The sequence below is a fragment of the Tyto alba genome, unplaced genomic scaffold, assembly GCF_018691265.1.
Source record: "Tyto alba isolate M040663 unplaced genomic scaffold, T.alba_DEE_v4.0 Super-Scaffold_48, whole genome shotgun sequence".
NCBI lineage: Eukaryota > Metazoa > Chordata > Aves > Strigiformes > Tytonidae > Tyto > Tyto alba.
The window spans coordinates 6,053,761-6,071,511 of NW_024881324.1; the positions used below are offsets into that span (position 1 = coordinate 6,053,761).

Here is a 17,751-nt window from a genome sequence, read left to right on the forward strand (position 1 = left end):
CGGAAAGAACAGCATGTGAATCAAAAACTCTCTGCTTTGACTGCCATTTGTGGATTTTTAATAGATCTTGGAGTAGTAAGTACTCAACTTTCCTTTACGACAAAGGCTCTATTTTGAAAAATACAAGGCACAAAACTTGCAACACAGTCCCCAAAGAAAATAAGAAGGAAGTTTTAAACCAGTATGCATTCAGGAAGCTCTGAGAAGTCAGAAATCTCCATTGCTAATGCACATTCCTATTTTCATTGTATTCCTTCCCTAGAAGAAACACCTACCGTCACTGCATTCCTTTTTCTACCAGCTTATCAGTGAACACCCTTGACCACACTACAAAAAACAAGCATTTACCAACACTCAGCAGGTGAAAGACTATTCTTTTCTATAAATTATACATCTTAGGAACTCAGCATTTCTCTCACACTGAAAACCTATTCAAGCCTTCCCACATTTGTGGGCTAAGTGGTTTGCTCCAGCTAGGGGGGACAACAAATGCTGATATTTTAAGAAATCTAATCTCTTAATAATTGGGATCAGACGAAGGGTATGGCCACGAAAGAGACAGCTTGAAACAGGCCTAATCTCCAGCATATCTGAACCTACAGATGGCAGAGACACAGCACTGTCACCAACATCGCTTCGACTGACTGCAATCTGCCTACCCAAGGGTGGTCCAACCAGAGCGCTTGGATAGAACGCAGAAATCTCTCCTGTCAATACTTCTGTGCTGGGAAAGTACAGCAAGGCTGGCTAGGCTGGGTGCCAGCAGGAGCCAAGCAGGTACCATCTCCATCAGATGACAGAAACGTGAACCTACTGAGAGGGCAATATTCCTGCTTAGTCCCGCTTTGATCATGGCAGAATTCTCATTTCTTGGTTTCGAGGCTGCCAGTTTCCGCGGGTCTGCCATCTCACTGGTGCCTCTGTGCCCGAAGATTTCCTGACTGGGCAGCCCCGTGCTGCCTTTCCCAGCTTATGGTCACAGACAGACTGTTACTTTCTACAGAGACACTGAATGTTTTCTAATTCACTCCATCAGCTGTATACAATTCTTATCAGCACTGGGGCACACAGTGGACGTTCAGCTTTTCCACTCAGGGCAGTGATACCTCTGGGTACAGCCCCCTCCCTCTCCTCCAACAGAGCCCCATTCATCTGCCCTGCAGCAATAAGCCACCATCTTCTTTGCTTCCTTGCAAAATACAGGTATTTCCACCTCAGCTTAACCTCTCCCTGCAAGAAAGTCTATGTGCTAATTGTGACCCCCAAAAAATGATTTTAAAAAAACTTTGAGTTGTAAACACCCTAAAACAAGTTTAAACTTTGAAGTTGAATTTTCAGTTGACGTATAAACTAAACCAATGAATCACCATAGGTGCCCAATGTCCAAAAACCATGGTATGAGATCTGCAACACGGCCCTCCCACACTGATCCCTGAAAATAAGAGACTGCCGTGACTGTATACAAGCAGCAGCGTAACCAGAATTAATCATTTCTGAGAGGGCTGAGAAGAGACACCGTCACGCAGCTGTCCCGAGGGGCGTTCACAGCCTGGGAGAGGGCTGTATTCCCTGGGACAGAGCACATCTGCAAAGCAGGATGTTTTCCAAGCTAAGAGCTGATGTGTTTTTCTGGCAGAGGAAATGGGAGCCAAGAGGATTCTGGTTACTTTTGAGGGTCCTGGGAAGGTGGGGGAGGGAGGTCAGGCACACGGGGGCACATTCGCACAATTATCCAGGCACCAAAAAAAAAGTGCTATTCTGATTCCTCCTTCAGCAGAACAACAGCAGTGTTCAGCAAGCTGTGAATTTACTGCGTGGGAGTTGCTTCAGCTCTCTCAGGGAGCTTTTTCTGCCTATACTGGGCTATGTGTCTGGTGTGTCTTTCATTAACTTACAGAGCATGTGTATAGGAAGAGGCACACAGGGGCTGGGGAAGTGACAAAGCAAAGGTGACCAGCAGATTGGCATTTCAGGAGTTAAACTGAATTTTTCCAAAGTACTCATCACCATAGACTATTTAATAATAAAATAATGGGGGAGGGGGGGAAGAAGTAAGAAGTAGCGAGTTAAGACTATCCCTCCCCATTAAACTTAATTCAACAGGTTAAAGGATGACCTATCAGTTTTTAAATACCCCAGAAGAAAAAGACTTTTGTTACTAAAGTTTCTAACACCAGAGCCCACTCTGGATGGCAGAATACTTATGTCTATAGTTAAAGTGAAGATTACAAAAGAGAGACAAATGCAGAAACCACTGAAAATAAAATCAACATGGTAAAATTAGTTCCATGCTCCTATTAGAAATCCACCCTAAATATCTTACAGCTGACAAAAGAACCAACACCTAGCTTATCTTTCAAAAATTTGACATTTAAAAATTTAACTGCAAGTATAAGCCCAAAGACAGCACGGAAGAGAGCAAGCCTAAACCAGAAGCTTCAATGACAGACTGAAATGACAAGGAAAGCATCACAGAAACAGAAGTTTGTCCTTTTCAAGGAGGTTTCAATTGCTTCATTTCAGCTAAAACTTCTTGCACATTGACTGTCACATACCCACAACATTTGCAGTGGCACTCGCTACCTGCTGCCAATACCAAAGCATGCATTGCTCATTCCCATTAGGGTGAGAAAGACTAAGGATAAGACTGTATTTTAATTTCTGAATCTGAAGTTTACTGTACCTGTTCCAAGCAATTCCATCTTAGTAATTTGTCATGTGTCCTTAAAGAATTCAGAATCCAGGATTTTCTCTAGAAAACAGGCCCCAAAAATCTTTCATCGACAAATGAGCTTAACACTGTTGTGAAGTTTGTGACTCACTCAGGGACAGGTCAGAGGAATGCCACACTTGACAAGATTCCCATCAAGAGAACAGTGAGTTGAACTGAAATCTGGTGGCTGATTTAAAGAACAGTCCCTCCTGTTCTGAAGACATAAATGGGCAACACAGAACATTTTGGGCTTTTTTTTAAAGTTCCGGTATTGGAATCTGCTTTTCATGACAGATCAATGCAACTTTATGATAGCTGTTTCACTCTGTGATGCAGCAGATACATTCCAATTAATTTTTAGAGGTGAAAGTGGTCATGACAGGATTTTCATACTTATTGACCAAATCTTAAATCCTGAGATCCTTATATCTTAAGAACACCATATATATATAGTACTATTTGCCAACAAGAAATAAGTATTCTCCAGCAACATGAAAAGCTGGGCTTATGCCACAGGCACCTTACTTTTACTCAGCAGCTGGCAGTGGTGTTGAAACGGTGTCTGAATAGCACTCAGGAGCTCTCAAGGCACGATCTTGCAGGTGACCAAAGTAAGTTTAGAACTGGCAATGACCAAAGTTTTTACAGTCCTCCACAAGATCAGAGAGTTGTGATGTTACATGGAAGGTTCAGGGTTAAGGAATTCACTTAAAACATAGGTTAAAGGGCAGGAGAGCACAATGGGAACCTCTGACAGATCTGCTGGCAGGCCTGTTTTCACTCTCTGTCCACAGCTGCCCCGAGACACTTGTCTCCGTCACTGGAAAGACACATCCATTTAACAATAGAAGCAAAGATGATTCATGAATGCACACGAATTGACATTTCCCATAGAACAGAAGACAGTAAGAAAAACCAACTCTAGAAATTAAAAGTTTCATATACAGAAACCCTCATACTGATTGTGGTTTTTGCCGAGGACAATCTTTAAGGCAGCGCATGTCTGTGTGCGTGCCAACAGGCAAGCACATGATTCTTTCTTGAAACACATCTTATGAGTCAAGAAGTAAAACCCAACAATTTGCTGTTTAGCAACATCATCACCATCATCAATAGTCTTTACATAAGTTAATACATGATAACAGCATGAATTTCAAGGAAAGCACCTGACAATTTAATTCCACCCTTTCCATCCCAGGTATAAACCCCATCCCCCAAGACAACTGGGTTCTGGTTGAAACTACTGTAGCCTACACCTTAAGCAGAGATGGTCAAAAAGTTTATTTAAAATTTGTGTTTTGTTTAACAGTCTTCTTGGGAGAAGAGTCTCTGAAAACTTCAACCCTTTCAACCTGAACTGTGGGACAAGTGTTGCGGAGGGCTCCCTTTGCACATCCCCACACAGCACTTACCAGCTGGGCTGCGCTGTTCCTGAACTATGAGCCCTGTCTTGCCAAGGTCATGGCAAACAGTGAAAAACAGATTTGCTCTTTCACCAGGGACTACTGCTTTGTTCTGTTGATCTCTGATCAGGCCAAAATAACTGCATGCGATAATTGTGGAGCGTAATGCATGTGCATGATGGAGAGAAAGTTAAATTTTAAGACTCAAACTTGATAGCCCTTTGCGTGCTCCCTCTTACAGATTCTGGCAAGAGTCAAGAAGCCCTTCTGAAGATTTTCACCACCATTTCTCTAACAGCTGCACCGCTTGAGCTATTCAGTCTCAGAGTTTCAAAGCAACAGCTGAAGTGTACTTTCCTACTATTTTCTTCTCATTATAAATGAAATGCTCAAGCCATATTCACTTAATAGCACCAAGAAAAGAGGAACAAAGAAGAAAAGGGAAGAAAGGTCACTGTCAGGCCAAGATCAAGTCTGGAAAATTTCAACTTGAGACATGAGCATTTCAGGAAGTTATAAGCAACTGGAATAATAAAGGAATTATAATTGAAACACTGCAAGAATTTTAACTATAGCTCTTGCTATGCTAACCAAGTATTATTTAATGTATTTCAACAGCATTCAGAAATTCTTCTTGGCCAAAACTGAAATGGTCTGTGCTCTCAAGATCGCTCCCAACCTCCTTGAAAAGGCAGAAGAAAGGGATAGGTGGTGGTGGTCACAGCCGCAGCTGATGGAGATCAGCATAGCTCCCTTGCTTTTAGTGGCATCAGTAAGTCACAGGAAAAGCAGGAATAGGGAGCAAAATCAAAATCCCCCAACTTGCAACAGCTCATCTAGTTTACTTCTGTGTTGCTTTCTCCCCACCCCAGAAGTGCCCTGTCAGCCAGACTCTCACCAGGGCAGCTAATCGAAACGCAGCCTCTTCTGCTTCTGCATAACCTTGCAGGAGGTATCAAAGAGAAATATTTCTCCAATTTAAGAGCATGTGATGTTCAAATCACAAGTTAAATATTTTCATTCCCACCCCCTTCCAGCACATTCTACTCAACTCCTTGCCCTGCTCCTCACAGGAGGGCCATAAGTCACATGGAGCCTAATCAAAGTTCTCCTTGCCAGACTTAATGCACTTTTTTTTTATTTTCCTTTTACTGCTCTAAAGGAACACAGGATCTAGAAAGGCATCCTGTAATTGCTGAATTCCTGTTGAAATAATCCTAGAACAATTATTTTTCCAAACAGTGCTCTGTTAAAAAAATTCAGACATCCTATGAAAATTCTGCTTGCCAACCGAACCATTTAAATGTCTATGTCTCCTGAAAAAAATCCCCAATGTTTCAAGTTCACTCCACTTGACTCCACTCAGCAAGTATTTGCAAAGGGCAGGAATGCCTAAACACACCGAGTTTCTAATACAACACTCTAGAGGCACCACCACCACCATCTTCCTTAAGTTCTTTCCACACACTGTGATACTGTGTTTCAGTCAGAAACTAGGTCATAAACTTCTCTATTGGAAAGCGTTTATAGCTGTTTGGACTGGATTATGCTGTTCAAGAGGTTATAATAATAAAGGAAGCTCACAAGCGTACTTTTTCCAAACTCTTGGTATGTCGTTGCCAGTTTCAAGAAACTGGCTCATTACTTACCCTTGTTTGGCTCCTCTATTCTCAATTTCTTGTTTGCTTTGACCTCTTTCTGAACAAATACAAAACTTACTGTTTCACCTAATTAACATGAGGAAGAATATATAAAACTCTCATTTATTCCAGTTCCAGAATCAGTTTTACAAAGACATTGTCAGAGTTTCAAGAAGCATTCAGATGTTAAGAGTCCTGCCAAAGTTTACAATCTAGTTATATCCTGCTACAGAAAAAAACAACTGCTCTGTTTTTTCAATTTTATAGAAGTCTCTGGCAAGAAACAATCCACCTCCATATATTCACATGCATCCAAGATGATCTGTGGATAAACCTTATTCTCTTTAGTCTAATCAAATTGGCCAACTCACTTTTTCCCCTTCCCAACAACCACAACACATTTTTCTCAGCCACTCCTTGCTGCAGAGGCAAGCAAAGCAGCAGATACGCTCGTCTCCCCACCACCACCTCTTTCTGAAGGCTTGAAACAGTGAGCAAACAGTTCACCCCCAGTTCTAGTATTGCTAAGCTTTTTTAGTTGAGGTTTCTCCTCCTGGTTCTCCATTAAATAGCTGGTTGTTTTGCACCACAGGTAAGTTCAGTGTCCATCAGCCTCCCAGGAGGGATCCAGAGGAAAACCTTTGCCCATTTTCTGAAGACCTGAGGAACAAGGCACCCAACAGTTTCCTGTAAGTGAGAAAGCTGTCTTGGCGGTCTTTTACGTGCTTTTCCATAAACCATCAGAACAAACACAGTGGAGTCATCTTCAACTGACAAAGTCTTAAATGATATGCTACATCCAATTTTCCTTGTAGCTCCTAAGGATTCAGCTGAAGGCATTCCACATCGCAGCAATCCTTTGTCAGAGCTGCCTTATCACCTTCTGCCCCAAACGTAGGTGCAGAATGGAAAATGAAGACAGACAGGATGGAAATAAGTGTACTATGTTAAGCTGGTTCTGTAATCAGTAACAGATATTAAATTCAAAATCTCTACGGTGTTTTGAGGAAAAACAAAAATGAAGAGCAAAATTCAGCCCAACTTTTACCCAGCTGCATAAATTCTGTCTCCCAGATATTCTCTGCCAATAAGGAGAATCAGTATAATTAAGTTACTCTCTTTGAACTGTCTCTAAGATTTAGCTAAGAGTTGGTTTTAGTTCTGCTTGCTTTTACAGAATTTTAAAAGCCTTTACCCTTAAGAGTGTAGTACTCTGTATTCTGTACTTAGAACATTCACAGTATAAAATTTTCTCTTTTCAGAGAGGCTCACTCTCAGCAATGCCATAGTCTTTTCCAGTTCAGCCATTCTACCACAATAGTTAACATCGTATATATTGCATAGTGTATTTCTGTAACACCATCTAAATCAGGTAGTAATATTCACATGCAATATTCACACTTCCTTCCATAGTCTTGGCTCATTACCTGGAATATGTGCAGTCAGGTCCTCAGTGCAATGATTTTACTGCAAAGGCACTATTGGGTAATTCCTTTTCTCCTTTTAACCCACCTAACATTTCTGGGAACCCAGAAGCAATGTTTTAAACATACAAAAGGGGAAAAAAAAAAAAAAGTTCAATTCTGATTAATGGTCCTATACTTTAATGGGTTGCTGGGAGGCTCAACCCACTGAGTGTGTTCCCCCAGGATATTTTAAGCTTATGATGGTTTCTTCCATACAATCTTGAATTCTGTCAGGAAAAAAAATGGCCAGGACAACTGCCTCACAGCTCAGTAGACATAGCATCTTCTCTGTTGCTTCCTGGAACTCAAGGAGGTACAGAACATAAAGGCCAAACAAGCCCAAATTATTATGAAAAAACATGAGAAATGAGCTCAAAGAAAAAGTCAAGACAGGTCTGAGCAGCTGCCTCAAACCTACACACTAGGAAGGCACCAGAGGTGGGAGAGCCACAGAAGCCCTGCAGTTTCATTTCACTTCAGGGAGATTTTAGTCTAGCTACTTAAAAAGATGCCTTCTTTAGAGCTTAGCACCCATCCCATCATCCTCTCCCACCACCCCACTGGGGCAGAAAGAGCACAGTTCAACTCCTGATTCTCCCGTCATGTTGTCCTAGTGCCTCGCTTAAATCAAGCTAGCAAGTAGGAGGTTCAAAACTACCTTCAGGGAGTGCTCCCTCCCTCCCTTCCCCCAGCATTCAGCTGGGGAATTCTGAACAGTATGAAGCTGCAGAGCCTAAAAATTCACCTGGGTTCAAAACATCACGTGACAGTCACAGAAGGGGAGAGTACACCCAAGACTACTCGAGGCAGAAGCTACCACTTGACTCAGAGGTCCTTCATCTGCAGATCACAAGAGGTTGATCTGGGAAGCACCCACATGCTGGGCTTGCTCCGCTCTCCTCTCTTGGCATCAGCTACCAGTCACTCGCTGGGACAGGAGGCTACCATGCCTTCCCTAAAGGTCTAGGCTTAAGCTGGTCCCTTGATCTGACATATACTGACATTTTGATGCCTTCGCTGTGTTTAGTCTGCAACTTGCAGGCTGTAAGAGCATAAAATAAACTCCAGGGTCATCCATTTATATATTTTGTGCCCTTGCCTTAAGACACCACTTTAACAGTGTGTGTGTATTAGATACACACCTGGTGCCAACCTGAACAGTCTTCACCATATTTATCTTCAAAACACTCTTACAAAGGCAAACAAGAAGATGGCAACTGGAAGCCCAGAAATACTAAAGCCCATGCGTGTATCTAGACATCACTTACATACAGGTCTAAGTCTTTTACTTCAGCTGGAATGTACATTTGGCAGTAACCACCTTCACTTCTGAGCGCTGCCTAGCAGCTCTACCTTACCAGCACAAGGTGATCCTTACCCACAGAAAGCTCGATGTAGCCCTGGGCATATCAGAGTTGCGCAAAAACAGTGCTCTGGACACACTATCTCCTCTACCAGAAATGCAAGCATATAAGTATGCAGGCACTTACCTCCTACTGACATGGGGGCTAAAGAATTTGCCCACAGTTTCCCAGGAAGCTTGTGACAGAGCAAGAATTGAATCAAGACCCATTTGCTTGCCTTTGTGTAGGCTTTAACAAGCTTGAGTTAACTTCCAAGGGCATCCACAATTTAACAACAATATCCTGAATTGGCATAGCCTCAAGAACAAGTAAAGTTACCTAAACCACTCAAGAAATGCCAAAATTGTCCTTATATTCAAACCTAAAGTTTTAACTGCTAATGTGAAATAAAATTCAAAAGTTAAGGAAATGCTTTTATACAGTGGCAAGGGTAAAGACTATAAAAGCAGCAGCTTGTTTATCCCCACCATACTAATCAATTACATAGGATAATGATGTATTACTAATAATCTTACAGTTTATCAACATCAGATAACTCTTGTACACAAGATGACTGAGGAAAAGAGTTTGCTGCTTTGTACAAAGAAACACATATGCCCTGGCACACGTCGTCTTTTTACTGTATTTCCATCACATTCAGATCTTTGATAGAAGTGGATTTATTGAGAAAAATTAATCTTACAAAGTCTCTATTTAACAAACTGAGACACGTGGAGACACAGTAGAAACCTGCATCAGACTAGGCACGACCACTACAGATCCAAGTGTAAAATCTGAGTGAATGAAATTGGATCACAAGGGGAAGAAGAACAGAAATCACTGGAGAGCCAGCATCTCCCCTGTGGGATACAGCTGGAATTCACTATAAACACACAAGAAAGTGTTTTCTTTTCCTCTTCCTAGTAGATATTTTTACCAAAGTATCAGCAGACTAACCGGTAAAATGTTTACTAAGGGGCAAACATCAAAAATATTTTAGCAGGCCAAGTGTGGTTTAGAGAAGTAAAGCCTTCTGGAGTAGATAGTTCCATCTACTGTAAATTATACCAGATTGGAGCAATTCCTGCAGGAGCAGGTGGGATGATGGAAGAATTAGAAAGGACAGACCATATTTTGTAATAACCTTTTGATCATTAAAACCTAGTTTAACATGCAACGTCATCTGTTGTCAGAGTTACCAAATCTAGGAGAAAAACAAAAACCTGCTCACAATGACTTATGGAGACATATGTAGACAGTCACGCAAACAAGAGATTTATATTTTATATTCAGTGAATTTTGATGCTGTACCGTTACAGACTGCTACTATTGAAGCTTAACTAAAACAATGTGAGGACAGTTAATGAACAACCATACCAAGTGGCATGCATTTGATTTCTTACCCGAAGCGTGTTCATCAATCATTACTGCTGTCCCAGGATAATGCTTCAGAAACCATGTAACAAGAAGACCTGGTGAAGTCCTAAATGTTTAAAAAGAAATATTATAGGCATGTCACACAAAATACAAGTCACCAAATCCACAGCAAGTAGAAAAATATTACTTCAAAGTTCAGCTTTATGCTGCACTTGCAAGGAATTTTTTGTTCAGATGAGTCCTTCCTTAATCTAATTTTTTATTTAGACTTGTTTTCTATGCATTCAAATGAAGTTGTGATATAGTCATCTGAGGCAGAACTAGAACCACAAGAAACACAATTACTAACAAGACTAATTATAGGAGGGAAAATCAACATGATATGTAAAAATAGAAGTATCAAAAGAGAAGCACTCATCCCTAGTTGGTTTAATATTTTGTCAACTATGATGTAGCCACAGGTTCACTCGATATTAATTCACACCACATACAGAGAAGTTTTTCAGTTCTCACAGGAAAATAAAGAGCATTTCCAAAGTATGGTTATATTTTACAGAAAGAATGACTATGCTAAATGTGAAATGTGTCATGTCTTAACATTTTTCCTTTATTTTCAATTTCAGTTGGAAAGCTGTGTATTTCTGAAGTGCCTAGGTGTAAAGAATGTTTTAGAATTCTAGACACAGCATTCTTCAGAGCTGCATTTTGACTTTATAGCCACAACACAAGTACATTAAAAGGCTCTGCAACTTACATTAGTTATACCGTACCTCTGCAAAGCCTTCTCTTTCTAAATCAAATACTAAATTGGCAAAAACATTCACTGATAATGTTGCATGCATCTGCTTGATTAACAGAGAGTAACTATGCAGTAAGCGAGCTAGCAAATTAACCTTTCAGATTTCATGCACTGCAATTAGCTTCCAAGTCTGCAAGCATATCACTGTAAACTTCATGGGCAAATATGCTTTCTAGGACACAGGAAAAGTACTTCTTCATAACAGTATACTAATAGGTCTGCTTTTACAAAGGACACCGCTTTTTATTGTGAATTACACCTATATCACACATTTTCTCCCTTATACACATTATAAAATTATCTTCATCAAATTTAAGGTGTGAGATTCAATCTCTCAGTAGGTCCCACCCAATTTCTAGTAATCTGCAATGCGTGGAAGAACATTCTGGTTTCTGCTGCTTCAATACAGTTACTTTTCATGGACGGCTCAGCTGTCTACTTCAGTAAATAAGGCTAGCAAGGCACCACTCAGGACATGGCTACAATCATGTTTCACTATACTTCACTTATAAGACTAAGCTTACAAAATCCATATGCAATACCCCAAAAAAATGTTGTGCTCCCACCACTCTCGCATTATACTGGCAACAACAGCCTCTCCTGGCTAACGTATACCTTCCTTCATATCCACACAACCTGCTCAGCCTTCAGTGACACAGCCCAGACATATTGGAGAGGAAAGTTTCAGGTCAAGGAGTTGTTACTCGGGTGTAGCTTAGAGTATAAAACGTGGTTGAGTACAATCTCTGGACAAGATAAGAAGCAGAAAGAACCCAGCTCATCCTTCCAAGTGGAGACCAACTTAGCAGCATTTTTCAGCTACAGAATACAGAACATTTGAATTACTAGTGTAAATTAGCTTTATCCAGATTGCATCTTAAAAACTTGGTGTGCACTCAAGTATTAAGTGGCTTTTCCAAGGGTGGGGGCAATCCTAAACTGCAGTTCCCCATCCATGTTTAAATCCCTTTAGTGTGAATGCATCAATGCAACAATGAAAGACCTAATATACATAAACAGAGAAGACATGACAATTTTACCATTACCTGTAGTGGCTTTGGTCTCATATTTTCACCTTACAACACTAAATTTCTGGAAATCCAGACAGATTAAAATGAGATCAGGCCACTCAGGAACAAAACATGCTTTTAAAACTCAAGCCTCTTCCAACAGAGTCTCTGCAATTTCTGCAAGGTGACCTCTTTTGCCGAGATCATTGAAGAATGTAGGAAAAACAGAGAACACCTCTAAAGCACAGGCTGCTTACCTGAACATACAGCCACAAAAATCAAGCCAACCAGTGATAAAATGAAGTTGATAAAAGAGCATGCTTAATTTATCTGACTGCAATTAGTTCCTACCTTTAGAAGATACTTGCCATTTATGACTAATTAAAGCCACATTAGGTATTAAACAAGAAACCATCAGAAACATTTGGCTCAGAGTGCTGGAGCAAGGGTATAGCAAAGAACAAATGTTCATGTGGAATTTATGCAGACTGCGGCTACTCAGCCACGGACTGCTGGTGGTCCCTACAGTTTCAGAAGGTGGTCCACGAAAATATCATGACAAGGGCAAATTGAAAGCACATTCCTGAGCATGCAAGCAAGAAAACCACAGGAGAGAAATAAAAAGGGTGGGTCAACATTCAAAGTTCAGTATATTCTCATCTGATTACAAACGAAAACCATTGTTGAAACACAGCACAATGCTGTCCATAGATTTTTCTTTTCTCTGAAAAAAACTATTAGGTGGTCTTTTGATGAAACGAAGATTGAGGAATCCTTTTACAAGTTCTGTTTCTTTGCAAATACATCCTACACACATAAACATGTCTCAAAGGGGCAAAGTCTTTGAAGTCAAAATAAGGAACAGAGAAAACACATGACACAACCCAGAATGCTTCCCAGTTCTTGGTGCTAAGTATGTGCTCAAGCAGCACCTCAGACCATTATCAGAGACACCCGCTCATGCACCAGCCTTCATACCTTGGCTACACCAGGAGGCCCTGGCAGGCAGCCCAGGTGGGCGCTGTGGCATTTTCTAGCCAGGGTTTCAAGAAGGTCACCAACCTACCAACCAGGACTCACTGACCACCTCCAAAGCCCCAATGAAGTAAAAGACAGGCTAGTATTGAGCTTTAACCTTTAAAATTAGATGTGTCTTGTCTGATTTCTGACAGCAGCCCCTCTGCTCTCTGCCACTCCTGGACAGAGTTGCAGCTTGGAGACAAGACAATAAGGTCTATGCATGCAGCTGAAGACAGTCACCCTGGAAACCCTTCTTTTCTGCCAGGAATCATTAAAAGCAGTTTGGGCTAGCTGTGGAAAATGTACGTGCTCTTCTGGAGCAATGAGATGCACCATCTGAGCGTTGCTGGCTGTCAGGCTGGGTCCCAGCATAACTATCTACATGGTGCCCCTTCTTCCTTTGCACCAAGCAAATTCCTGGGGCAGATGACTGTATGAAACACATCAGAAAACACGGTTTCCTTCATAAATACTATCATTGCCTCCTCAAAGAACTAGACTAGGAATTATTTTTCAAGAAAAATACCATTTGTAGGCCAGGGACTAAAGTACTACCATGAACTAGGTCAATCCCATCCTTTGTTACTGTTCCAAAAGTACAATAACAGCAGGAAGGGGGGGTCAGGGTGGAATAATCATTTGTTAACAATTTTAATAGTAAAGCTTTATTGGTTTTCCCTATGGATTCTCATAGTCATTATGGTGAAATTAAGTGTTTTTCCTCCAAGTGAACTCTTGTTAATCCTTTTATTTAGGTTCAGAGCTACAGTACATGACCCTGCGAGAACATTCATCTACAGTCACAGCTGGAGCTGCAGACTCTCTTGCTTGAAGGAATTAATTTATTTGCAAGGCAGAAGCAACTAAAAGGCCAAAGGCTTATCTACAAGAAAATCTGAATTTCACCAACTCATACAAAGAACAGGACAAAACCAAAACATGTAATCAGATACCTCATCAAAAAGCAGATGTGAAAAAAACACTCTGGCACATTAGAGAAATACAGTTTAGGGCAGAAAAAAAAAAAAAATCTAAAGGTCTGTCATACCACAAAACAAGCTTTAGTTCTTCAGGGAAATAAATCTGAATTTTAAAGCCAGATTAAATTCAACTCCAATGAACTGCCATCAAGAGAGCATTCAGACTTAGTGCTCAACCCCAGCTATCCAGCCTTTCTATTATCTCATACCTTTGATAGTCACTTGCTCACTTGCAAAATTTATCTAAAGCCAGATGTAACAGTACCAGGCGAAATGTCTGTTCTTGCTTCAGCTTGGTTGTCAACTTCTCAGTCCATTTTCTCCCACATAAGTAACAATAAAAATGTGAAGAATGATGGAAACAGATTGTCTGGGCATAGTGTAAAAAGTCTGCCATAAACAAAAATAAAAAATACAAAGCAGAACTGTGGAAATGAGGTCACCGAGTGTAGAAGGAGATTGAAACAACTCATGAGCAGGCAGAACTCAAAGCATGGGTGACAACCTGCACTTGGAAGCTAAAATCTGGATCTTCCACTTTTGATGGTTTTCAAGAAAATACTTCAAAAGCAATTTTTAATAGTTTAATTTTCTCAATATTGAAAAAGAAAATTCCTAAGGCAGTGTTCAAACTCAACACTTCTCACAACGAGCCTTAGATAAGTACTCACTAGATGCATCACATTGTTGTTTTACACAGAATGCGTTTAGAGACTTTTATTAACTTGATCATGCATGCGTACATTTATCACCTTTTTAATTATATGGAAGTTTGACCCATTAAGCTGATCAGAAATATTTGTATATCCACAGACATTCATAGCAATTTATTTTAAGCATATCACACTGAAATGTTTACTTGTGTTTTCTAAAAGCTGTGCTTCCCTGACACTTTTGACACCTCAATATCTTGTATTTTTCAAATCATTGCTTCCCTAATCAAGGAATAAAGGGACATAAAAGCTTTAACGAAAATAATTTAGAAGCAGATTTTTTGCAAGGAGAATATAAGTACAGAAAAGCCAGAGTATTTTTAATTCTTGCCCACATTTTAATTTAAGTATTCAACTTGCATGCATATTCAAAAGAGATTTGCAGCACATTTTATATGAGAAAATATTACAGCCACACTAGAACTCTTACAAACCTCTATCTGAAATAGCATGAGCCACTCTTTACTAGAATTGTTAATAAGTAGCAACTGTCAGAAAAAAAAAAAACACCTAAATAAATTTTCAGTTAATCTCATTTAGATCTAGGATTTTTATCCATCTGAAGTGAAAATATATTTAAAGTAAATCATATCAGTGATGGAGCATTCTCCCTCTGCCATTTCACTATCCATTTATTTAATCCTACTAGTCCATTTAGCATAGCTGCCATTAACACTGTGTTCCCAAAAAGACCCAATTTAACAGATGATTCGGGTCAGACTTCACTGATTAAAATTCCTCTATCACTTTGGCACCGGGCATCCACTGAGGAATCCATATGCAGGAAAGAGCACGCGCTTCTCAGCCTTTGGAGGTCTCCCTGCTACTATTCTCTTGGATGAGGAGGACAAGATTTCGGTAGGAAAGGCCAATGGGAGGTGCACAGAGCCCCTCCACTGCAGTGCTGGAGAGGGGGCTGGAGCTGCCAAAGCTACACAGATCCTTCCTCCAACTATACAAGTAGGTTACTTTTAAGTACTAGTTGCTAAACACCTTTTTCCCTTAAAAGGTACCTATCAATATAAATTCATATTAAACTAACATCGTTATGCATATTGTGATCATCACCTGAGCAAGAATGATGCAGTGATGGTGTTCTGATGTTTTTCCTCATCTAGTTTTCCTTAATAGTGCTAATTCCCCAAAAGGAATAAGTTCCCTGAGCAGGACCCACAAGGTTACACAGATTACAGTGGTCTTCAAAAGATGAGCTATGCCAACCGCGCTCACAAGTTAATAAGGACGTGAGCAATGAAACCAGAACTACACAGAAATTACACAGAAATATTAAGGATCCCCAGCAGTAACATGGCTGACCTAGTTGCGTCACATTGCCAGACAAAGCCAGAACACTCATTATGTGTTTCTTTCCAAAATATCAAAATAACAGTCTGCAAATTAAAAGCTGACTTAATTCACTTACAAAACTCATCATAAGCTGTAATGGCACCACCTCCCCCTCCTTTTTAATTTTGTTCTTTTCATTATCATTATCCCAGGTGGCTTTCAGGAAGTCCCTGCAAACTAGTCACTATTATGAAGATGGCCTATTTTAATCACAGTCCCTTGACAAGAACAGCTAATTATCTAACTTTTCTGTCTAAACTACCATATGGCTTTAGTTCTATACTTAACTTGCTTTCAGTAAGTAGTGATATTTCCATATTAGAAAATGTCTAGGATGACACAGAACAGAAATAATCTGAATACCAACACCAGTACCCCAGATGCACGTGTTTCCATTCTGCCTGTATCTCCTGCATTCTTCCACTAAAATAATAAAAATCGGTTAAGATGGAAGGCATCTTTCGCATTTTCTTTTCTGATTGGATTCCCCAAAGGTGTGCCAGCTTTCCCTTTTGCTGACCGGCCACGACCTTCACGCCATCTTCTCCTCTGAAGCTACAGACCTCTTAGGGCTGGCAGGCAGAGCTGAAACCTGGGCAGGGGGGTGGTGCTCTAAGGGTTTTGTTGTTATTTATCCTTTTAACATCCATTTCAAGGAAAGCAAGGGGGAGCTCCCCTGTGTTGTTCCAGCCAAACCCTTTTCAACTTTCACATTCCTCCTGCTCTCAAGAGCTCAGTTTCGGGTGCACCCACCCATCTGGGCCAGCAGGAAGCATGCCCGCGCGCTACGCGCGCACCTCAGTGCTGAGCACAGGGTCTCACTCAAGCTTAGGGCAACAGTCCTGCCAGGGTGTCTGTCATCGCCGACGGTGCAAATTGGCAAGAATGGCTTGTGAGTGCTTGCCAGGCCACGACCCAAAGCAGTCAGGTTTTGGCTAGTTCCAGAATCACGTGTTTAGATGGGGTTTGAGAGGGTGTCGCTGCCACACGGCAGGGCACGCTGCAGGCCCAGAGCAGTGAGGGAGCGTGGCCCCCGTGCACTGAGGCAGCATTTACCCCAGTATACGCTAGGAAAATACAGCTGCCCCTCACTGAAGACAGGGGAGATCAACCAAAAACGAGTCAAGGCCATAGATCAGCCAAGTGAAGGAGTTCTGTGCACAGACACAGGACCTTATGTTTCAGGCAGACAAAAACCACTGAATATTAACCATAGTAAACATATTCCTTACGAGTCACACTCATAAAAAATGCAGGCATTTTCCTCTTATATCCTCACTATATTTAAAATTCCAGAGTTACTACATATACATATTCTACACTGCCAAAAAATCTTTTTTCAAAAAAATAGCAGCAATGCAAACATTGACTTGTTTTTCTTCCTATGGGTTGCAATTTCTGTGAATAACTGTAACCATTCAACGATGTTGCAACATTCACTACAAAATAATTGAAGAACCCAGAGTTGAGAAAATTCCCATGTCAACACAGGAGGAGTTATAATCTCATTTCTACTTTTTTTTTTTTTTTCTTTTTTTAGGAAGTCTATTGCCTTGATACAGAAACAAATGGAAAAGCACACAACAGATAGGGAAGAAAATATCATATTCAAGTTCCTAACAGGGTACTGCAGGAAATGGCAAACAAGATGCCAAACAGTAATTTATTTTTTTTTCTGTGCATCTTTAAACAGCCACTCACTTTTAATCACCTTCGCTAAAAGGTTTGGGGTGCATTTCTAGAACAAAAAAAATACCTTCATAATCAGTAATCCAACTTTTAGTCATATTAACACTAAGAATATATATACTTAATTAAATTATGCTGGTAGCAAATTCAGAAGGGAGAATTGTTGCCTTTCTTTAAAAGATAGTACCCTAATCCCTGATAAAATCAGTTACTTCAAGTGAAGAAGTAGAAACAGCAACATTATCATGTTA

General features: G+C 40.5%; 1 long non-coding RNA gene across 5 annotated transcripts in view; it reads right to left on the minus strand.

Moving 5' to 3' along the window:
* Positions 1–17,751, minus strand: part of LOC116963168 — a 264,806-nt gene that overhangs the window by 174,359 nt on the left and 72,696 nt on the right. For all 5 annotated transcript variants that reach the window (XR_006166889.1, XR_006166888.1, XR_006166887.1 and 2 more), the window contains one exon: positions 9,969–10,048. This is a non-coding gene — a long non-coding RNA (uncharacterized LOC116963168). The remainder of the gene's footprint in view (positions 1–9,968; positions 10,049–17,751) is intronic.